Source organism: Caretta caretta, chromosome 8 (assembly GCF_965140235.1).
Source record: "Caretta caretta isolate rCarCar2 chromosome 8, rCarCar1.hap1, whole genome shotgun sequence".
Classification (NCBI taxonomy): Eukaryota; Metazoa; Chordata; order Testudines; family Cheloniidae; genus Caretta; species Caretta caretta.
In genome coordinates, this window is record NC_134213.1 from 88,759,382 (window position 1) to 88,784,223 (window position 24,842).

At 40.6% G+C, this 24,842-nt stretch overlaps 2 long non-coding RNA genes across 2 annotated transcripts in view; one reads left to right on the forward strand and one right to left on the reverse strand.

The window, feature by feature from the left end:
• The window catches only part of LOC142073120 (uncharacterized), a 46,554-nt gene that overhangs the window by 11,920 nt on the left and 9,792 nt on the right, over positions 1-24,842 (reverse strand). The window lies entirely within an intron of this gene.
• LOC142073119 (uncharacterized) overlaps positions 1-24,842 on the forward strand; it is a 36,629-nt gene that overhangs the window by 1,310 nt on the left and 10,477 nt on the right. The window contains exon 2 of the long non-coding RNA XR_012669800.1: positions 15,040-15,111. This is a non-coding gene — a long non-coding RNA (uncharacterized LOC142073119). The remainder of the gene's footprint in view (positions 1-15,039; positions 15,112-24,842) is intronic.

Here is a 24,842-nt window from a genome sequence, read left to right on the forward strand (position 1 = left end):
TGGGTGCAGAAGAGTTAAAATGCTGCTTCTGGGGCAAAGCGGGACACATGAGGTGTTTGCATCACAAAACTCTCTGGGGTGGTATGCCTGGGTCAGTAAGGACTGGTTGAAACCAACCCATATCGAAGTAGGATCCAGAAAGACAATGGGAACCCCAAGGATTAAACAACTTACACCTAACAATGGGAAACTCCAGCAGGTGGGACATGTGAACTCAGCAGGGGTCCTGCAGGAGGACAACTATAGACCGAGAGGTGACAGGAAGCTAGGATGACAGCTGGCCTTTTAAGAGAAACAGAAGTGCTTGCCTGGGACTGACAGAAAGGGACAGAGACAGAGAGAAAGGAAACCAAGATGGTTCCTATAGCAGCATAGCTTGAGGGAGTCCTGGCTTTGGCCTGTATGGACCATGTCTTAACCTCTGCTTTTCTATGCTAACCTGAGAACTTTCACTGCTGTATTCCAGTGAACTAATAAACTCTAGGTTTCAGAGGAACAGCCGTGTTAGTCTGTATTCGCAAAAAGAAAAGGAGTACTTGTGGCACCTTAGAGACTAACCAATTTATTTGAGCATGAGCTTTCGTGAGCTACAGCTCACTTCATCAGATGTTTACCGTGGAAACTGCAGCAGACTTTATATACACACAGAAATCATGAAACAATACCTCCTCCCACCCCACTGTCCTGCTGGTAATAGCTTATCTAAAGTGATCAACAGGTGGGCCATTTCCAGCACAAATCCAGGTTTTCTCACCCTCCACCCCCCCACACAAATTCACTCTCCTGCTGGTGCTAGCCCATCCAAAGTGACAACTCTTTACATAATCAAGTCGGGCTATTTCCTGCATAGATCAAGGTTTTCTCACATCCCCCCCACCCCCATACACACACAAACTCACTCTCCTGCTGGTAATAGCTCATCTAAACTGACCATTCTCCAGGTTTAAATCCAAGTTAAACCAGAACATCTGGGGGGGGGGGGTAGGAAAAAACAAGAGGAAACAGGCTACCTTGCATAATGACTTAGCCACTCCCAGTCTCTATTTAAGCCTAAATTAATTGTATCCAATTTGCAAATGAATTCCAATTCAGCAGTTTCTCGCTGGAGTCTGGATTTGAAGTTTTTTTGTTTTAAGATAGCGACCTTCATGTCTGTGATTGCGTGACCAGAGAGATTGAAGTGTTCTCCGACTGGTTTATGAATGTTATAATTCTTGACATCTGATTTGTGTCCATTTATTCTTTTACGTAGAGACTGTCCAGTTTGACCAATGTACATGGCAGAGGGGCATTGCTGGCACATGATGGCATATATCACATTGGTGGATGTGCAGGTGAACGAGCCTCTGATAGTGTGGCTGATGTTATTAGGCCCTGTGATGGTGTCCCCTGAATAGATATGTGGGCACAATTGGCAACGGGCTTTGTTGCAAGGATAAGTTCCTGGGTTAGTGGTTCTGTTGTGTGGTATGTGGTTGTTGGTGAGTATTTGCTTCAGGTTGCGGGGCTGTCTGTAGGCAAGGACTGGCCTGTCTCCCAAGACTTGTGAGAGCGTTGGGTCATCCTTTAGGATAGGTTGTAGATCCTTAATAATGCGTTGGAGGGGTTTTAGTTGGGGGCTGAAGGTGACGGCTAGTGGCGTTCTGTTATTTTCTTTGTTAGGCCTGTCCTGTAGTAGGTAACTTCTGGGAACTCTTCTGGCTCTATCAATCTGTTTCTTTACTTCTGCAGGTGGGTATTGTAGTTGTAAGAAAGCTTGACAGAGATCTTGTAGGTGTTTGTCTCTGTCTGAGGGGTTGGAGCAAATGCGGTTGTATCGCAGAGCTTGGCTGTAGACGATGGATCGTGTGGTGTGGTCAGGGTGAAAGCTGGAGGCATGCAGGTAGGAATAGCGGTCAGTAGGTTTCCGGTATAGGGTGGTGTTTATGTGGCCATTGTTTATTAGCACTGTAGTGTCCAGGAAGTGGATCTCTTGTGTGGACTGGACCAGGCTGAGGTTGGTGGTGGGATGGAAATTGTTGAAATCATGGTGGAATTCCTCAAGGGCTTCTTTTCCATGGGTCCAGATGATGAAGATGTCATCAATATAGCGCAAGTAGAGTAGGGGCTTTAGGGGACGAGAGCTGAGGAAGCGTTGTTCTAAATCAGCCATAAAAATGTTGGCATACTGTGGGGCCATGCGGGTACCCATAGCAGTGCCGCTGATCTGAAGGTATACATTGTCCCCAAATGTGAAATAGTTATGGGTAAGGACAAAGTCACAAAGTTCAGCCACCAGGTTAGCCGTGACATTATCGGGGATAGTGTTCTTGACGGCTTGTAGTCCATCTTTGTGTGGAATGTTGGTGTAGAGGGCTTCTACATCCATAGTAGCCAGGATGGTGTTATCAGGAAGATCACCGATGGATTGAAGTTTCCTCAGGAAGTCAGTGGTGTCTCGAAGGTAGCTGGGAGTGCTGGTAGCGTAGGGCCTGAGGAGGGAGTCTACATAGCCAGACAATCCTGCTGTCAGGGTGTCAATGCCTGAGATGATGGGGCGCCCAGGATTTCCAGGTTTATGGATGCCCCTCTGCCATGTACATTGGTCAAACTGGACAGTCTCTACGTAAAAGAATAAATGGACACAAATCAGATGTCAAGAATTATAACATTCATAAACCAGTCGGAGAACACTTCAATCTCTCTGGTCACGCAATCACAGACATGAAGGTCGCTATCTTAAAACAAAAAAACTTCAAATCCAGACTCCAGCGAGAAACTGCTGAATTGGAATTCATTTGCAAATTGGATACAATTAATTTAGGCTTAAATAGAGACTGGGAGTGGCTAAGTCATTATGCAAGGTAGCCTGTTTCCTCTTGTTTTTTCCTACCCCCCCTCCCCCAGATGTTCTGGTTTAACTTGGATTTAAACCTGGAGAATGGTCAGTTTAGATGAGCTATTACCAGCAGGAGAGTGAGTTTGTGTGTGTATGGGGGTGGGGGGGATGTGAGAAAACCTTGATCTATGCAGGAAATAGCCCGACTTGATTATGTAAAGAGTTGTCACTTTGGATGGGCTAGCACCAGCAGGAGAGTGAATTTGTGTGGGGGGGTGGAGGGTGAGAAAACCTGGATTTGTGCTGGAAATGGCCCACCTGTTGATCACTTTAGATAAGCTATTACCAGCAGGACAGTGGGGTGGGAGGAGGTATTGTTTCATGATTTCTGTGTGTATATAAAGTCTGCTGCAGTTTCCACGGTAAACATCTGATGAAGTGAGCTGTAGCTCACGAAAGCTCATGCTCAAATAAATTGGTTAGTCTCTAAGGTGCCACAAGTACTCCTTTTTTTAATAAACTCTAGTCTGTTTTGAAAAGGCTGCCTGATGTCACTGAAAATACTTGCTGACTTGCATTGGTCCCTGCAGAGGGTGAAAATCTCTTAACAGGAATCTATCTCAGTTGGACTTGTTGGCCAGAGCTCATGGTGCGAAACAGGAGCACTGCAGACTAGAGGCACAGGCTCAGAGGCATTGAGGCAGGATAGTCTACCGTTAAGGAAAAGTGGGACACCTTGGCAATCTGGCACACTTAATGGCTTCCTCTAAGGAGCTGTTTAAAAGCCAGGGCATAGCACAGATCCTGTGGCTCTGTGACACACAAACCTAAATTATACTTCTGTTCCATAACTAAATGAGTAAGAATCAGATTTCTGGTGCAAATACTCCAGTATCTGCTTAAAAATTGATTTTCTATTAATATTCCTATCAGTAAACATGTCTTCCAAAATATCTACGAATGGTGAAGTTTAAAGGTGCAAGAACACAGTCAAACCACATTCATTTTCAATTAAATTAAATAAAATTACTTTACACTCATCATCCAGCTCCAGTCAACATCAGATCCACCTGTAAATTTCTACTGGCAACTGCATTGTGCTAGTGAGCATGGCCCAGTAATGGTATGCTGCTGTAACTAAACCCAGCGATGATAATATACATTCCTCCAAGTGAAGCATATTCATGTATTTTTTCCGCTTTATGGCTGAGTATTCTCTATGACAAAATTTTCCTAAGTGTTCACTGAACTAGCATGCCTCTGATTTTGGTGCCCAGATAGAGACAATTAGGCAGCTCCCAAAAATTGAAGTACTCAAAATTAGCAGGTTTCAGAGTAACAGCCGTGTTAGTCTGTATTCGCAAAAAGAAAAGGAGTACTTGTGGCACCTTTGAGACTAACCAATTTATTTGAGCATGAGCTTTCGTGAGCTACAGCTCACTTCATTGGATGCATACCGTGGAAACTGCAGCAGACTTTATATACACACAGAGAATATGAAACAATACCTCCTCCCACCCCACTGTCCTGCTGGTAATAGCTTATCTAAAGTGATCATCAGGTTGGGCCATTTCCAGCACAAATCCAGGTTTTCTCACCCTCCACCCCCCCACACACACAAATTCACTCTCCTGCTAGTGATAGCCCATCCAAAGTGACAACTCTTTACACAATGTGCATGATAATCAAGTTGGGCCATTTCCTGCACAAATCCAGGTTGTAAAGAGTTGTCACTTTGGATGGGCTATCACCAGCAGGAGAGTGAATTTGTGTGTGGGGGGGTGGAGGGTGAGAAAACCTGGATTTGTGCTGGAAATGGCCCAACCTGATGATCACTTTAGATAAGCTATTACCAGCAGGACAGTGGGGTGGGAGGAGGTATTGTTTCATATTCTCTGTGTGTATATAAAGTCTGCTGCAGTTTCCACGGTATGCATCCGATGAAGTGAGCTGTAGCTCACGAAAGCTCATGCTCAAATAAATTGGTTAGTCTCTAAGGTGCCACAAGTACTCCTTTTCTTTTTTCAAAATTAGCAGCCATTTTGAAAAATTTTGGATTAAAAGTATTACTAGTCAGCAGGCATTTCAGTCAGGCAGAGGGAGGAAGAGAAAATGCCATGGTGTCATCCCAATTCCATTAGTAGAACTAACTCAAATAAACCTGATTCCACAAATAGCATCAGAGCATTGGCTAACTAGCATTAGCTGGTGCTCTGATGTCCTTTCTGAAAGTACCAAATCTGAAGGGTAGTATGACATCCTAAATACCAGTATCCAACAGTTCACAAACAGGTTTCAAGTACCCAAAATATCAACTGGCTCATTTGCCTGTGAACATTTATGAGGTACTTTCTTTGTGTTACTTTCTCTGACTTCTGTTTAGTAACACCCATGTGTACACTGGACCCAATCCTCCTTGTCTTATACAAGAATTTCCAGCGACGTCCATGCCAACAGTCACATGCGTAAAGTGGCCAGGATTTATCCTCACATCTATTTACTAATGTTCCTTTTTGGCCCCCTCCACATCCATTCCCATTATACTAATATTCATATAATTTATTTCTCCTAACTTTAGCTGAGATGCCAAGAGGATAAGAAAACAAAAATCTCTCCAGGTTGTTCTGCACCGAGACCTTGTCTACACTGCTGGGGTAAATTGACCTAAGTTACGCTACTCCAGCTACGTGAATAATGTAGCTGGAGTCGACGTAGCTTAGGTTGACTTACTGCGGTGTCTACACGGTGCTGCGTCGATGGGAGCTGCGCTCCTGTCAACGTACCTTACTTCTCCTGTTCCAGTGGAGTACCGGAGTCGATCAGAGAGCACTAGATCCACTAAATCGACGCTTGCTGCATCGACTGCAGCAGCCTTGATCCGCTGTAAGTGTAGACATAGCCTCAAGTCTAAGCCCTGGATTACTGTCCATATCTAAAACGGAAACAGCTACTTTATAGAAACTTTTCAAAAATCTTTCTTTTGAAGAAACACAAGTTACATTTTCTACATTCCCAGGGATCTTGGGTGTGATGTGTGTTGGTTTTAGTGCCTCCTGGCTTCAGGCTCCATTTTATCAAATGCTGCTTTTCCTGCGATGGTATGAGATGCTAAGGCAGAAAAACAGACGGGACATATTTAATTTGTGAAGACAACTTGTAATCTTGTAAGTACAGATGGAGTAGGCATCTCTTAACAATTACTATCTAACTGGTCTCTGAATAAGCCAGATGTTTTTTTAAAGTCAGGGCTCATTGCCAGTTTGAGGGAGGAGAGGGGAGAGCAGACAGCAGTATTCCCCCAGGTCCAGGACACCAAAAGAAATGCCGATTGAAAGACATCTAGCCAACGGAATGAGTGCCCAACCCAGTGTGTCAAAAGCAGTGCATCCTGATAGTCATTAGGTGCTATCCATTCTCCCAGAAGGTCACATTCACCGTGGAAGAAACAAGTTAACTAGCAAGCAGTGGTCTTACTAAAGATGAATTAGGGATTTGGAGACTGTCAGCAGTAACATGGTAGCAGGAGAATACAATTTTTCAATGTCAACTAAAAATGAAGGCAAAATGATATAATAAGGAGAACATTTGTATTGTCTAACAGATGCTTTCCCCAGTGAGGTGCACCTCTTCGCTCACAGTCTTCCCCGTGCTATCTGAGTTGCTGGCTATCTCAGTGTTCATTCTCTGCCTTGCATATCCATGTATTAGCAGCATCTTTGGGCTAAATTCACTGGGAATATTGACTTAATTAAACTGGCAAATAGCAGAATTATGAATGGAAAACTCAGTCATTCAGACACTGTCGGGGGCAATGATGATGACCAAGAAGAGAAGAGCTACACATAGCATTGTTGCTGATTTTACTTTTTTGGGGAGGCGGGGGGAGTATATTGTTGGAGATTTATGTGCATCACTAATGGTAGCTACATGCCTAAATACCAGCACAACTTCTCTTGAGTTGTTAATGCAGAACATAAATGGTAAGTAGTTCATGAGGAGGATCTTGAGGGTGAGTGAATATTTGGCTACCCGTGGCTGGGACAAAAGTTTTGGTTGAATTATCATGTAGCTGGCATACAAAATAAAGAGTAACAGAGGAAACAAGAGCTGCTTCACATCTATAACAAATCCACTGCTAACATGGAAAATTACCTTGGCAGTAGTTAGTTAAAGAGTTGAAAAAGAATTTAAAGGGAGACTCTTTAATCCCTAGAAAATACATCCAGTGGTTAACATGGTTATGAGTTAGTCCAAAGATAAAGCAACGGTGAATATCTTCTGTGTAAATAGGAGCATATACAATATTATTGCTGAATGTAAATGACTTCATTTCAAAGATAAGTATGATATTATTGGAATAATTTGAACCAATGTGTGTGTTGACCAGAATTCTATGAATTGTAGGAAACCTATCGCAGAAAAGAAGAAAACTTTTACCTGACACATGGAAAGGTGTCAACTGAAATTCTCCTGAAATAACTCTAAACTCAGAAATGGGAAAAAGGATGATGTGGTTAAGTAGGGATGTAAAAAAGAAGTATAGGGAGGAAGAGGCAGACTGCTTTTTAAAATATAATCAATCAATCTGGTAAGGTGTAGAAATTATACAAATAAACAAATGCAAATAAAAATGATACTAAATAGGAAAAAATACTGAATATTGGAATTGCCAAGAATATTTCTACTCACAAAAACAGAATGTTCAAAACTGTTTGCCAGAGACATTAATACTTAGCACTTTACATTTTCTAACCACTATACAAATATTAATTAATGTAACCTAATATCTCATTATGGCCCAGAAAACTTAATTTAGTACTTTTTAAAATTCACTTTATGTGACACATCTGTTGTCCCTAAACCTACCCTAACTAACAAGCAGTCACTAATTTGGTTTTATTTATTTCATTATTCAGCATTATTTGTATTACAGAAGTGAGCTGTAGCTCACGAAAGCTTATGCTCAAATAAATTGGTTAGTCTCTAAGGTGCCACTAGTACTCCTTTTCTTTTTAGTAACACCCTGAGTCCCCAAACAAGATTGAGGCCCCTTTGTACTTGTTGCCCCAGACCTTGCCCCAAAGAGCCTGAATTCACCACACAGACAAAGAGTGGGAGAAAGGAAGTACTATTATCCCTATTTTATAGATGGTGAATGGAGGCGTGACTTGCCTTTCATACAGGGAGTCTGCAGCAGAATTGGAAATTAAACCCAAATGTCCCAAGTCGCAGTTCCTTCCTAAACAGGAAAACAGATCCATACAAAGCTATTTTGCATGGTATCTTGATTTTTTGCATAGCACAGCCTTCTTTTGGTGGAAAATATATGGTTTCTAATTGGATCTCCTGGAGAACATGGGCTGTGTCTATTGTGATAAACTCAGGCAGACAGCTGGGGGGGAGCGGGGTGTAGAAAACATTCCCAGAAGGTTAAAAGGCCCTCCTCCCTATCAACTGGGGAGGGGTAACTACAGGTCAATCAGGTTCAGTTGAGAAGGGGTTACCAGAGAATCAATTAAGATCAGCTGAGAGGGAGTTACCTGAGGTCAATTAGGATCAGAGCTGATGCCAACTAAGGGCTGCCTGAGACCTTTTTAAACCTTCCCTTGTTGAGAGAAGAGGGGGGAAGAGAGAGAGAAGGAGTCAAGCTGCCAGTAGGCTAGGAGCAGCAAGACAGTGACTCTCACCACGAGGGAAGGCTGCGTTCCCTCCCAAAAGGGAAGAAAAACAAGCATAAAAGACTGGCTGAGAGAAGGAATGGACTGCCCTTGTGCATCCTAGAAGGACTGTTTTACCCAAGCCCGTCTCACCAAGGCTAAAAACAGCTGAGGCTGGTGAGATCGAGAAGGTACCTTGCCACACTATGTGGAAGGAAAGGATACACAAATCTCAGAAAGAAAAAGAGTACTTGTGGCACCTTAGAGACTAACACATTTATTTGAGCATAAGCTTTCGTGAGCTACAGCTCACTTCATCGGATGCATTCAGTGGAAAATACAGTTAGGAGATTTATATACATAGAGAACATGAAACAATGGGTGTTACCATACACACTGTAATGAAAGTGATCACTTAAGGTGAGCTATTACGAGCAGGAGAGCTGGGGGGAAAAAACCTTTTGTAGTGATAATCAAGGTGGGCCATTTCCAGCAGTTGACAAGAACATCTGAGGAACAGTGGGGCGAGGGGGGGGGGAAATAAACATGGGGAAATAGTTTTATTGTGTGTAATGACCCATCCACTCCCACTCTTTATTCAAGGCTAAGTTAATTGTATCCAGTTTGCAAATTAATTCCAATTCAGCAGTCTCTCGTTGGAGTCTGTTTTTGAAGTTTTTTTGTTGAAGAATTGCCACTTTTAGGTCTGTAATCGAGTGACCAGAGAGATTGAAGTGTTCTCCAACTGGTTTTTGAATGTTATAATTCTTGACGTCTGATTTGTGTCCACTGATTCTTTTACGTAGAGACTGTCCAGTTTGACCAATGTACATGGCAGAGGGGCATTGCTGGCACATGATGGCATATATCACATTGGTAGATGTGCAGGTGAACGAGCCTCTGATAGTGTGGCTGATGTGATTAGGCCCTATGATGGTGTCCTTTGAACAGATATGTGGGCACAGTTGGCAACAGGCTTTGTTGCAAGGATAGGTTCCTGGGTTAGTGGTTCTGTTGTGTGGTGTGTGGTTGCTGGTGAGTATTTGCTTCAGGTTGGGGGGCTGTCTGTAAGCAAGGACTGGCCTGTCTCCCAAGATCTGTGAGAATGATGGGTCGTCCTTCAGGATAGGTTGTAGATCCTTGATGATATACTGGAGGGCTTTATTTCCAACACGCCTCTGAACAACATACTAACCCACAGACTACCAAGACTACAAAAAGAAAGATTCTGGGTGGACTCCTCCTGAAGGTCGAAACAACAGACTGGACTTCTACATAGAGTGCTTCCGCTGAAGCACTCTATGTAGAAGTCATACGTGAAGCCACGTGCACGGGCTGAAATTGTAGAAAAGCAGCATCACTTGCCCCATAACCTCGGCCGTACAGAACATAATGCCATCCACAGCCTCAGAAACAACTCTGACATCATCATCAAAAAGGCTGACAAAGGAGGTGCTGTCGTCATCATGAATAGGTCGGAATATGAACAAGAGGCTGCTCGGCAGCTCTCCAACACCACTTTCTACAAGCCATTACCCTCTGGGCTCACTGTCACCTTACCCAAACCTGATATTTCATCCTCACAAAACTTACATTCATGCAAACTTTCTGGAAGAATGATGGAGATGCCTGTTTTTTATTTTTTGGCCTTGCTCCAAGGAAAAAAATGGTTTTGGCAACAGGTTACAAACGCCATTTGCAACATACTAGGTGAGGACACAGAAAATGAACTCCTACTTAGATTACTGGTCAGCAAATAGTGATGAATAAAAGATATTTAGACATAGCTCAGATCCTCCTTTCATATGCAAGAATGATCTGTATATGGGGGTTGCAGAGTTCAAAAAACTCCAGTAACAGAAGACTGGAGCAAGGAAACCAACATCAAGGTAATGTATATTTAAAGCAGCAGAACAGGGGACAATATTTTAGTATTTGGCAGCATACTTATTTGGAATATCTGGAAGACTCTCTCCTAGCTAATACCTACCTGGACACAGACTTCTCATTGAAAATAGCCTAGTAATATCAGACAAATGTAAGATGAAGAATAGAGTCTAGATCATAATCTGAATTTTCACCCACTCAAAGTCCAGGGGAGTTCAGAATGAAATTTCTGATTCTGCCTTTTATAAATATCGGTATAAACTGAAAATCCAAATCTGAACTAGTTTCAAATTCCAAATCTCGCAAAGTTCAGACGTATTCATATTTAGGGTTTTGGTTCAGACATAATATTAATAATACATAAAAAGCTTTGAAAAAATGTAATACCTGCATATTTTGCAAGTTTGTTGTACTTACATTTCCAAAGTTGACCTGTTAATTTTTCATCATTACAGTATCTTATTCCCTAATAGATTCATAGATTTTAAGGTCAGAAGGGGCTATTAGGATCATCTAGTCTGAACTCCTGCACAATGCAGGTCACAGAATCTCACCCACCCACTCCTGCAATAAACCTCTCACCTATGTCTGAGCTATTGAAGTCCTCAAATCATGGTTTAAAGACTTCAAGCTGCAGAGAATTCTCCAGCAAGTGACCCGTGCCCCATGTTACAGAGGAAGGCGAAAACCCCCCAGGGCCTCTTCCAATCTGCCCTGGAGGAAAATTCCTTCCCAACCCCAAATATGGAGATCAGCTGAACCCTGAGCATGTGGGCAAGATTCACCAGCCAGATACCCAGGAAAGAATTCTCTGTAGTAACTCAGATCCCATCCCATCTAATATCCCATCACAGGCCATTGGGCCTATTTACCAGGAATATTTAAAGATCAATTAATTGCCAATATCATGTTATCCCATCATACCATCTCCTTCATAAATTTATCAAGTTTAATCTTGAAGCCAGATAGGTCTTTTGCCCCCACTGATACAACAATAATTAAATTACAAAAATAAGCTATGAAGACAAGTGCTCCATCTATTCTGCTCACATGTGGGATCGCTGTGCCCCCTTAACTTTCTCCAGCCTGGGCTGTCTCTCACAATGTTTTGCTAGTGACCAGCAGCAAACCCCTCCAGGTGTTGTTACTGCATGTGGAGCCCCACACCCAGCTATATTGCACAAGTGCTCCCAGAGCCACTCAGCAGTGACACAGAGAAAGGCATTAGAGCCAAATCCCCCCAGCTCCTAGGCTTGCGCCTCAGGAATATACCGTCTTGCACTGCTCAAGACGAGCAATGCAGATTTATTAATTGGTTCACCACTTCATCAATGGAAAGTGGATATACACCAGCCTTTGCAAAACCTGAGCAGATTTGCCACACACTTCATACAAACTCACAGGTAAAGGTAAACAATAAAACAAATTTATTGACTATAAAAGATAGATTTTAAGTGATATTAAGTGATAGGCAAAAAGTCAGAGTTGGTTACCAAAGTATAAAATATAAGCATGCAGTCTAAACTCTCAACCCTATTAGACTGGGGGCAGGAAAGAGGCCAAGCATCTGGCCACTGTGTCTGTTTTATAACCTCAGTCCTATGTGCTTGGGGAGCCCAACTCCAGGCATGTCTGGGGGCATTGCTGAGTCTCTAGGCAAGGTTGAGCAATTCCCCTGGTGTGGCCTCATGCAGGTGAGTCATTGAATTGTAGCTCCCTTGCTGGACAATGGTTGTTGATGGGTTGTTTAATACCCCACCCGGGTGTTGGTTGCTTTCCTTGCTGTTGCCCCTGGGGAGCTAATATCTGGCTGATTCTCCAACTTACAGTATGTTTTAGTGACAACCATACAACACAATTCTCATATCTTCATATGCATTCATGATATACATATATGATAGAGAAATAACTTTCAGCAGATCATAATCTTTCCCCTGATACCTTACAAGGCATGCTTTATATGTAAGATCACGATTATATAAAAATGAGGAATATGGGGGTTACAAGATGCTCCCCCAAGGTATAGTATGTCACACAGATGTGTTCAGATTTAGGGGTTTGATTCAGACATAATATTACTAATAATAAATAAAAAGCTTTCTAAAAATGTAATACCTGCACATTTTGTGAGTGTTGTGCTTAGATTTACACAGTTGACCTATTAATTGTTACAGTATCTTATTCCCTAATGGGAATTACACTCATACAACAATAATTAAATTACAACAATAAGCTATAAAGACAAGTGCTGCATCTAGTCTGCACACATTTATAGTTGTTTTGTTTTAATTTAGTTTATAATCCAGTTCTCTCACAACAGGAGGACTATAAACTTTGGTTTTATTGTAATTTCCCAGCCAGCAGCAATCTCACAAATGGTGAAATAACAGCAGAACTTGTAAACCCCTAATAATGTGAGTGAAGCCAAACAAGCTTCTCTCCACCGACATGTTTAAGCGGTGGTGCCACTAATACCTTCAAACGCATGTTGAGAAAACACAGTTGTACCCTTGAGCTGCTCGTTGCCTGCATCTCCTCTGGCAGCGAACACTTCTAGTTACTGTCGACTGCTGCAATATAGCATGAAAAAACACCGGGGTTATTCTATAAATTCTGTTATGTTGCTACATGTTAGAATGCATTCTGCTCTCACTCACACCAGTCCTTCATTGAGGTCAACTGTATTCTAATCCTGGCTCAGCTACTGGCTCTCTGTGGATATGTCTACACTGCAATAAAATAGCTGCACCATCTCAGCCACAGTTGCCCCACCTCAACTGATTTGGGCTCGCAGGGCTTGGGCTGTGGAGATATAAAATTCCCGTGTAGACATTTGGGCTTGTGCTGGAGCCAAGGTTCTAAGACCCTGCGAGGGAGGAGGGTCTCAGAGCCTGGACTCCAGCCTGAGCCTGAAAGTCTACACTGCAATTTTATAGCCTGGCAGCCCAAGCCAACTAACATGGACCAGCTGTGAGTGTTTTATTGCAGTGTAACATATGCATAACAATTAAATTTCTCTGTCTCTAATATCCCCACCAATAAGACAGAGATAACACTCATTGACCTACCTTGCAAGTAAAGTCTGCAAAAATTTTCTACATGTGTCCAGAAAGCAACATGGCAACATTCAGCTGGCTGAAAACTTCAGAGAATGGTGTTGGAAATGAGAATAAGAAATGGAACCAGATGAAAAAACCACTATGGAGTCATCCAAGCCCTACACACTACACAGCCTTAAATGAACCTTCGAATATTCTGGGTTCACGTTGTGCTCATTATTCCAAAGTAATGCTTTTTTATGACTGGGACTATAACATACTGGTAGTTCAGAAGTGATATCAAATTAGCTAGAGTCCTCTTCATACACAATAAGTCTAGAAATATAAAATGTATGATTGAAACAATTATGATCCTTCATTTTGGATAAAGAACAGCACTTGTGGGTGTTTTAAATCTCGTGATCCAATCCATCACTTGCTTTTTCTCAGTCTCTTTCTCGGCTTTTGGTGTATGTGTATCCCAATCAATAGTCAGTCAAACTAGGGTCACATTAAAACTTCAACTTGTCAATCTTGTAAATGCATAAAGAGGAAAAAATTTCAAAAGGGGTGTAATATTTACTCATGACCTGAAACAAGCATAGAGCGATTGCATAAACAAAATGAATAGGATGAATATAGATGAACATAATAGATTTTTAGCAGTGAACCTAGATTAAAGTAAGGTAGAGAGATAAGTAACCAAAACTTAATCATGGAGATGACATCTGAAAAGGATGCAATATACAGATGACAAAGTAAAAAAAAAAAAAAAAGGGGGGGGGGGGCCTGATCCCGGATAAAAATAGTAAAACCACTGGCACTACATGGTGTGTAGGCCAAATCCTGACGTCACTGACTTTAATGGGAGTTTGCCAGAGAAAAGACTGAGCAAAAAGTGAATAAACACCAAGATTTAGCCAAAAAACTGACAGCAGGAAAAGAGTGAAAGTAAAGTCATCATGTGAATGTAGATGTATAAAGATAGAATGTGCTAGGGTTGTATAGGAGCCCCCAGAGATATTGTGCTTTCAGGGACAGCAGGACAGATTGATCATATTCCCTTCAAAAAGGTGAATCATGTGGATACCTACCCCACGTAGGCCCAGTTCCCCTGGCTGATAAAGACTGGGAGAGAGGTTATTGTCCTGCACTTGCCTCTCTGAAGAGCCATAATCCATTTAATGTGGATGTAAGATCTTAACTGCAGTTTCTGCTAAGAACTTTTCATACAGGCCTGGAGTCCACAGCTTGGCCTGGGTCATGGAGGCTGGCTAACAGAGAACAATACATAGCTAAGAGAAAGCTGGGGTAAACAGATAACCTTGTGTGTTTCAAGTCAGTGAGTGGAGTCAGCATAACTCCAAATGTAATTGGGCGTCCTTATTGCGAGTTATAGACACATGAAGCGCTGAGAAAGGCCTCATGGTTACTCCCTAATGCAGGGAAGAGTTAGTGGTACAATACCCCTCAGATCCCAGACAGAGTTCAGGGAGAGGCCCAATATAATTGACATGAGTTATGACACCCTCCCCTCACAGATGTATGCCAATCCTAGCCCACAGAAATGCAAGGGTAAATTTATAAACAATTGTTATTGTTAAGTACTAATTACTGCCTTTTTGCTTTAAATCTCCAGGAATGTACCTGTTACTCAACCGGGAGAGCTGCTACCTCATTCCCCTGGAACTCCAAAATTAGGATTTAACCGGTACATTTTAATAGACATTGTGTGTCAGCAATATGTTAATTTAAGCTTGGGTTGAGCCATTATGTAATCTTTTAGACCATTGGCTTATTGTGCTTATCTTGTCTTGCTGTTAGAACCTATCTAGAGGCTTGGGAAAATCCATCCCCGTTGCTTCTCTCCACCCAGTGAGCACCCTATATAATCTACTGTAATTAATTGTTCTGCAGTGTCTCTGAGCCTAATAAGCAAGGTGACACTGCACCAGCGCTGTACGTAATAAACTCCTGTGCTTGATTCTACATGGTGTGGATTTATGTTCCTTCACTCTCCCCTTCGGAGAAGGTGGTGTGTCTGTTGGCGACATCTCAAGCCAGTTCTCTTGAGAGGGAGTGCAACTGATGCTGTGATTAGCCCCTGTGCATGGGACTAAGGGGCCAGACTTCTTGCACCCTCTTCTGTACTCCTGCTAAGGCAAGTGATGGTGTGGCCCTTGCAGTACAAATCTATGGAAGTTATATAAAATTGCCGGTTATAAAAATGGCTTGTTTAAAAGAAGCAATCTGATTGTGTTTAATAAGAGTTACAATCCATGGAGTAATTCAGCAGCCTGCACAAGGGCGAACTTACTCAAGACTCCTTCTCTCAGAATCATAGACCTGGGATATGGATTCAAACACTAGACAGATGGATATATGAAAAAATATCTAAATCCGTTTCTTTCTTATGTTGTTTGTTGCATTGAATAGCTTGCAGAATTGACTGAGTAACTAAAGAAATATGCAAATGCTGGTTTAAAAATGTATGTTGCTCTGATAGCCAGATCCAGTAAGAGTAAAGGATGTACCATTGGATTTACCACTAGTGTCGTAGCATAAAGGGTGCAACATTTAATTACATTTAAATTTAATTGGGATTAAATTTCCAAATATTTTACCATGTCACACAAAACACAGACACGGGACACTCAAATAAATTGAAAAGCATTTAATTTGGAACCAATAAAAAAAAAAAGCTCTTTCTTATGCAGCTGATCGCCAACCTGCAGGGTTCTCCGTCAGAGAGGTGGAACATGGCAGACCTGAATCAGCAGAAGCTGGATGTTGGAGCATTTGCACCCATGCAGCCAGAAATATAGATAAATAGTGTATTCTATTAGAAACCCCACTTCTGCCAATTACACACATTAAAAAAAAACACTGAAAAAGGTATTCAGCAGTTTTGCTGTGAATCTTGTACACACACAGCAAAGTATTTTTTCCTTTAATTAGATTTTCTACAGTTCAGAGGACACTAGGGGACCATTAGACCTTCCTCCACAATATGAACAAACAAAGCTTGCAGTACCATAGTAACAGCATCTGAATAATTTAAATGGAGTAGCTTACAAAATAGCAATTTACCCAGGCAAATTTTAAATAGCCTCTATTGTAACAGTCTTGATAAAAAAGCTGTTAGTCAAGACAGATGTTATTATCCTTGAAGTAAATTTCCCCAATCTCAGCCGCTCTAAAGCTCTGCAAAAGCAGCGCTATAGAAAACCCAAAGCAAAAGCAGCACATCCAGAAGGTGACATTACTTATGCTCAAAATATCTGTAGACTGCATTCCATTCAGAATTATATTCAAATAAATATCTTCTAATATATGCAGAGGAAAAAAGAAACTAACTTCAAGGATAAAAGAGCAGAAGGGCCAAGGATGGAAAGGACATGAGCCAAGATTTTCAAGAGTCTAGTGATTTTGGGTGCCCAGCCTGAGACAATTTGAAGGGGCTTGGTTTTCAAAAAAGGGTTGAGCACCCATTTTAATTCTGAATGAAGGTGTTCACACAGGGGTTAATTAACACCTTTTGTTAATTAAGAACATAAGAACGGCCATACTGGATCAGACCAAAGGTCCATCTAGCCCAGTATCCTGTCTTCTGACAGTGACCAATGCCAGGTGCCCCAGCGGGAATGAACAGAACAGGTAATCATCAAGTGATCCATGCCCTGTCGCCCATTCCCAGCTTCTGGCAAACAGAGGCTAGGGATACCATCCCTGCCTAACCTGGCTCATAGCCATTGATGGACATATCCTCCATGAATTTATCTAGTTCGTTTTTGAACCCTGTTATAGTCTTGGCCTTCACAACATCCTTTGGCAAGGAGTTCCACAGGTTGACTGTGCATTGTGTGAAAAAAACTTCCTTTTGCTTTTTTTAAACTTGTTGCTTATTAATTTTAATTTAGTGACCCCTAGTTATGAGAAAGAGTAAATAACACTTCCTTATTTATTTTCTCCACACCAGTCATGATTTTATAGACCTCTATCATATCCCCCCCCTTAGTGGTCTCTTTTCCAAGCTGAAAAGTCCCAGTCTTATTAATCTCTCCTCATACAGCAGCCGTTTCATACCCCTAATTTTTTTTTTTTTGCCCTTTTCTGAACCTTTTCCAAGTCCAATGTACCTTTTTTGAGATGGGGCGACCACATCTGCGCACAGTATTCAAGATGGGGATGAACCATGGATTTATATAGCGGCAATCTGATATTTTTTGTTTTATTATCTATCCCTTTCTTAATAATTCCCAACATTCTGTTTGCTTTTTTGACTGCCGCTGCACACTGAGTGGATGTTTTCAAAGAACTATCCACAATGACTCCAAGATCTCTTTCTTGAGTGGTAACAGCTAATTTAGACCCCATCATTTTATATGTACAATTGGGATTAACTTTCCTGGCTGTCCCCCTTTTAGATAAGCCCTGAGTTTGCATGGCTGGCAGTTAAAAAAAATATCTTTTCATTTGTAAACATGAGCACATTTGTCTGGAAATCACTGGGATACAACAAACACAGAACCCCAGTCTGCAGTTTTTATAAAGTCATTTTTAGAACAGAACTGCACTTTATGAGTAATAACTGATAAGGCTAACATTATTACTCATCTTTATCCAGCAGTGCAGTTAAATGTTATTTTTCTTTCTTCTTAGGCTCTTGTTTTTCCTTTTTTTTAAATAAGTTTAATAATGTTCTTATAGCTTCTCTTATTTTTACTGACTTGCATAAGTCTATCTAATGAAAACTGTTTGTCCTGGCATTCAAGTATCTCCCTCAATTTCCTTTTTTAATATCTTTAACAGTCATAATGTTTCTATAAATAGGATTTCATTTTAGACCTTTTATGGCAGTTTTTAATAGACTTCAATTATATCTTCATTCACAAAACTCACATGGTTTTCTCCATCCTTAATATCTAACTGAAATATGCTGGTGATCTTATTCTAATGGTCTTTCCTGAAAGATCCTGAGATCCATTATCATTAGAGTATTTCTCTGTGATTTTATTGCTCTAGTGTATCTTGAGACACAGCCACATGTACCTTTTCTGCACTACTGGTGATCTGCTCCTTTAGTTTGACCATCAAAGTAAGAAGGGGCAGAGAAACAGAATTTGTTCTGCTGTAGTCACTTCTAAAGAAAGCATTAATAAAGAGTACATGCAGATTAAAAAAAAATTCATAGATGTTTCTCTTGTACTGTGCTGCATGTTTTGCATTTTGCCCCCAAGTTCTACATCATATTCTTTCCTCTGCTGATTCTTTCCCTAAATGTAGGAACGCAGAATGTTAAATGACAGGTTTCAGAGTAGCAGCCGTGTTAGTCTGTATCCGTAAAAAGAAAAGGAGTATTTGTGGCACCTTAGAGACTAACAAATTTATTAGAGCATAAGCTTATGTATCCGATGAAGTGAGCTGTCTCACAAAAGCTTATGCTGTAATAAATTTGTTAGTCTCTAAGGTGCCACATGTACTCCTTTTCTTTTTACAGAATGTTAAAAGCAGTCTTTTCACTACTGAAAACTAATGTAGGTGAAAAACAGAGGTCTAAATTTTCAGTCTTGAGTGGCAAAGTTTGATGCCTATCTATGGATTTAGGTACCTAAATAAGGCCCTGATTTTCAGAAGTGCTGAGCACCTGCACTTTTTTTGGGAAGATCAGGATACCAATTTATGTGCCTATATATGGCTTTAGGTGCCTACCTTTAGGAACCCAATCTGAACATTTGGATCAAAGAAAGCTAACCTCACACACTTCTCAAAGTTGAAGCCCAACTATTAGAAAAATTCTGCGGAAACATTTCATTTCTCCCTCTTACTTATGTATCAGGATTGATACAGAAAAATAAAGGCTGCAATCATTAACTATTAATTATTACTTGCAATTTGCATAGCACCAGCTGCATGCTAGGCATTTCATACAAATGAGAAAATAAGCCCTCTGCGCTGCTATAAGCAGGTGGATATTTTTAATAACTGGAGATAGTGCCTGTTTCCCCAAGGAGTTCTCAAACAAGAGAGACATACAAATCCTGCATAAACCCATGATGGCTATTAATGAAGTTAATATAAATAAACACTGAGCTGCTAATGCTGTTACTCCATAAAATGAGACTGGATTGCAGGTCCACTAGTGGGTAACAAGAAAGGAGCAAGACCTTGGCCATGCTTACTTTCTGCTCCCTATAGGGAGGGTTATACATCTGAAGGGAGACTGGAGTTGCCTGCATGCTCAGCGGCCACGTGTAAGGATAGTTGTGGCCATTCCCTGAATGGGATACAGAGACTGGAGAAACTCTTTGCACACCCACCCAGGGGCTGGCCACAGTCTGGCCCTTAGTTTGAAGCTTAGAGTTACAAAATGTTTATTTCAGCATACGTTTCCAGAAGGAGAAAGGGGGCAAAGGAAAACTGTGAAAGAAGAGGGGATGGGTGAAATGGAGGAGAAATGGCATGGAGATCAGGAGCAGGAGATGGCAATGATGCCACCCATCTCCTAGATATGGGACTATAATTTAGCACTGGCAGGTTCGGCATCCCCATGTTCAACATTCTGCCACAGTTAACCACTGTGAGTTGGAGACTACAACTTGAACTCAAATCAAGGTTGATTTCAAGCACTTTTATCATTTCAAGTCAAATTGAGGGTACAGCATTAACCAGCTCTCTATAGAATTTCTTGTTGGTTTGTTTTCTTTTTCAACTAAAGCTACTGGGTCAATTCTTTACCGATGGACCCTATCAGAAATGTCAATAATTAACTGAGAAATTGCAATACGGAAAAAGTAAAGAGCTCTGTTTAACTATATAGGTCTATTTCACTGCAGCAATATATTCACTATATTGTCAGTATAATTCTCCATTCAAGATGTTTATCAGACGTTGTGTAACTCATGTTTATCAGATATCTTTTCAAACTGAAAGAGGAGCTACATGTTGCTTCCTCAGGTCAGTCCCTTTCTCATTTGGCAGCACCCCACAAAAAAAGAAAAGATTTTCATTTGGTAATACATTGTGTTTCTAAAAAATTCTAGTAGTAATACATTTTCTTTAATTATGGGAGTATTTTGTTTAATCTTCTGCCACTTAAATGTGCTAAGTGAAGAATTCAGCTTGGAATTTCTACACTTCCCACAGAAGGCCTAGGTATGCCCATTGAAGTAACAAGTTAATTTTGCAATGCAAAGGATATTCTTTCCCAAAACGTACTTTGGGACAGGCCAGATAAGGATTTGATGTAAAACGCGTAACTTTACATAGATATTAGTATTGCGTTTTAAGTATTTTTTTAAATATGTACTGTAAATAAAGTTCATTTTGAATAAAAACCATTGCAGATATTCAAAATAAATCTCCTTTATATTTTCTTTACCATATAGATTCACATTCAGCATCAAAATCTTTTCAAACACAAAATAATGTGGATTTTTTTCCCTATTAGAAATGACACATACAATACATAAAAACTTGAATGTAAATCAATACAGCATAACTTTGTTACAGAAGACTCCTTTTCTTGCACATTTTAAATAGGCTGTCATGAATGCAGACCTGCAGCTTCTTCCTGAATACCAATGCAAAGTTGTACGTGCACTATCTTGTGTGTTTAAAAAAAGAAAGATGCCGGAATCAAAATCAGCAATAAAACAATGACAGTATGATGAATCCAATAACAGTAATAATTGCTTTTTTAATAGAAATGATACAGTTTAGTCAAATTTATCAGTGCCACCAAAGATTTTGTCTGTCTCTTTTCTTTTTTCCTTTAATTATTTCAAAATTCAAACAAAATTCTGTTGTAGGCTTATAATTTCCAGATACAGTCAGCTACACTGCAGAGTGACAACATTTTAACAGCAGTATTTTACTTGCTGCATTATCTTTAGCTATAATTGTTGAGAACTGAGAAGTACATCTAATTTGCACTCAAGTTTGATTGATGGGGACAAGCCTGTAGTGCTTTACATTAGCTAGTTAAAATTCAGTTATTCTGAATTTTTTTAACTGATTTCCATGCATTTCTTCATAATTTTCTTTTGAAAATGTAAGTATTAAAACTCCATTACAGAGCTGTGCGCAAAGTAGACGGCCAGATACCGCCTCTTATAGAGCTTCCCTAGACCTCATGTCAGCATGGTTTTGGAGGATTTTGCAGTGGGGACAAATCCAGTACATTCCTCCTCAGCCATAGAGCATCTCCATTGTAGCAAAACAGGGACAGCTCTACTGTGGAAGTGGAAACCAGATGTGTGGGAGCAATGCAGCGAGCATGGAAGAGGAGAGCATGGTGGGCCAGCAGAGGAGTGGGGCAAGTTGGGGTATTCATCGCTGTGCAGGGTTTCCCATACTCCTGACCCTGCACATCTGCCCAACACCCATCCTGGCCACTTGGATGAGTACAGGATGCCTGAACTCAGCTTTAGCCTAATTGCATAAATCCACTGCTCTGCCTCATGGGTATGCTTATTTATTTGAGTTGGTGAATACCAAACGGCAAAGGCTTGCATGAATTAAGATATATGTATTTACAACTGTTCCCACTCCCACCTCTTCATCAAGGAAAATATCTAGCTTTCATTCTTAAAAAAATACTACAACAATATAGATCTCCTTTCATTGCATCTCAGAGAAAATAACCTCTGGAAAAAATATATTGCTAGAATTAGTGATGTCTCACAGTAAGTTTAAAGGAACCTATTTCTGCTCTGCCTGAAAACTTCCAGCTATGAAGATGTACTAACTAGAAAACTGACATACTGCATAGTGCTGAACAAATCAGAAAATAATATGGCTGGTCAGCTAACAGCAGTACTATACCTGCTAATTCTCAAACAGAAGACCATAAATTCACTAGATTTATTCTTTATGAGATATAACCAAAATGGGTAGTAAATACATAATCCAAACAAATAGCCCTTTTCTTCACATTTGGCTCATTATATTATCTACAAGCTAGCTCTCCATGTTATGTCAGGTCATGTTATTTTAGGAGTGTACTGCACAGTGTCTATCTAGAAAAAGTATGTTGTTTTTAATGGATACTTAATACACTAAAATGGTCTATTGTCAATTAACCACACATAGTTTGACATCTTAGGTAATTCGCTACCCACACATATCTGAGTAATATACCATCACTGAACAGACTTTAAAGAGAGAAAGTCATAAAAGTAATGCAAATGGCTTTTTGAAATACTAAATCCATGCACAATATGCAGTATAGATTTAAGGATAAGCATACTTTTTTTTTCCCGAGTGGCTTTTCTCATCAGCAAGATTGTCTTTTGTGATCACATATTGCAGAATAATAAAAGAAAGATCAACAGAACTACAAAACAGATAGGTTATACGCAGGGAAGACTTTCATAGAAGAAAATGTTTAACTCAGCACCTTAACAGTATGTAAATATTCTGGCTAAAATACGAACCTGGTCCCCTGCCTGTGGAGCTATAGGGATTTTTTATAAATATCACATTTTCCAATTAATTTTCACCCCACTATAGTCTTGGTGCTTATCAATCAAACATTTTAACAGAGTTCATGCAATACTCTGGTGTGATAAAGCAGAGGTGGCTAAAACCCAGAACTCAAAACCCATCCCCTCTGACACACACATTGATCTTTGGGAAAGTTCTGATACATGTATTATCTTCACAGCTCTGGCTTACCTCTATAAAGGGCCCAAACTGGAACCCCATCTCCAAACAACTCCACATTTGGAGAAAGCTAAGCGTTATCATGCTTCGTGCTCACCTTTATCTCTAAGTGTCCTGTATTATAGCATGTATGTACCATATGAAGCATATATTGCCATAGTAGAAGTATATTTTCATTGAACACAGACTAAATTACATGAAACAAACTCAAGTTACTGCAACATAATTTGCTGCTGCAATGGAGCCACAATAACCTCTGCCTCTATTTTGAAAATAACGGATTGATGGAGCCAAATTCTGGGCTTGTGCATGCCAGAAAATACCTGGCAAGCAGCAGGACACTAGTGGGCTGCCTGGATTTTAACTCTTATAAAAAGTCCTATGATTGCACAAGCCTTTCTTCAATGACTGAGCCAATATGGTCCACGTCTTTCTGCACCTATGCATACTCAGAGCCCGCTACACAACATATTCCAGAAATTTCATAGGGGAGATGAAATTCTCCCCGTGAAGGTCCAGGATTTCACCTGGTATGTGTGAAGGGGCTGTGCCAAGCTAGTTGTAGGCAGGTTACGGGCACACTTGAGCACTGATTTGGAGGGGTTGGGGGTTCATCAAAGAACTTTGTAAGAATTATTTTCATAACTCTTAATTTTAATTAGAAGGAGGAAATTTCAAAATACAAAAGATAAATTGCTACTACTAACCTAATTTAAGGAATTATGTGCTAATTAACACCAAAAACAAGATTTAAAAAATCCCTAAACTCCTGGCCAAAAGAATAGGACATCATTTCAACCCCTTTGTTCATATTACCCCAACAGTAACCTAACTTTACCAGAGACCTCATCTGATGATCTGTTCAACTCAGCTCTTTTAGGGAAGAAATTACCTATAACCCCCTATATCCACTCAAAAGAATCAATCTTCCTCTCTCCATTTATATAAATTCCAATTAACTCATAGACCAAGACCCGTTAATACAAAAATATTCTTTCAGTAACACCACATTCTTTAATTTAATCCATCATAAACAGAACAGGAGAGTGGTCAGTTTGGATGAGCTATTGCCAGCAGGAGAGTGAGTTTGTGTGTGTATGGGGGTGGGGGGGTGAGAAAACCTGGATTTGTGCTGGAAATGGCCCACCTTGATTATCATGCACATTGTGAAGAGAGTTGTCACTTTGGATGGGCTATTACCAGCAGGAGAATGAGTTTGTGTGTGGGGGGGTGGAGGGTGAGAAAACCTGGATTTGTGCTGGAAATGGCCCAACTTGATGATCACTTTAGATAAGCTATTACCAGCAGGACAGTGGGGTGGGAGGAGGTATTGTTTCATGGTCTCTGTGTGTATATAATGTCTTCTGCAGTTTCCACGGTATGCATCCGATGAAGTGAGCTGTAGCTCACGAAAGCTCATGCTCAAATAAATTGGTTAGTCTCTAAGGTGCCACAAGTACTCCTTTTCTTTTTGCGAATACAGACTAACACGGCTGTTACTCTGAAACCTGTCATAAACAGAACTGACTTCAACAAAACAGACTCCTAATTATTAACTACATTTTCCCTTAGCTTAAGGTTAAATTTTATACCACCGTCCCAGGTTCAAGAGCCCCAGTCTGACTAAATCCCATTACTGGGAGTTCCAACCTTCTCAGGGTTGCACAACATACCATTACTTCAAATCATAAAGTCAACACACAGGTTGCAATCTGCTTAACGCAGGCCCAAGAGTGGAACATCAAGGCAGTTGCAGGCCAAGATTGAGGTTAATTG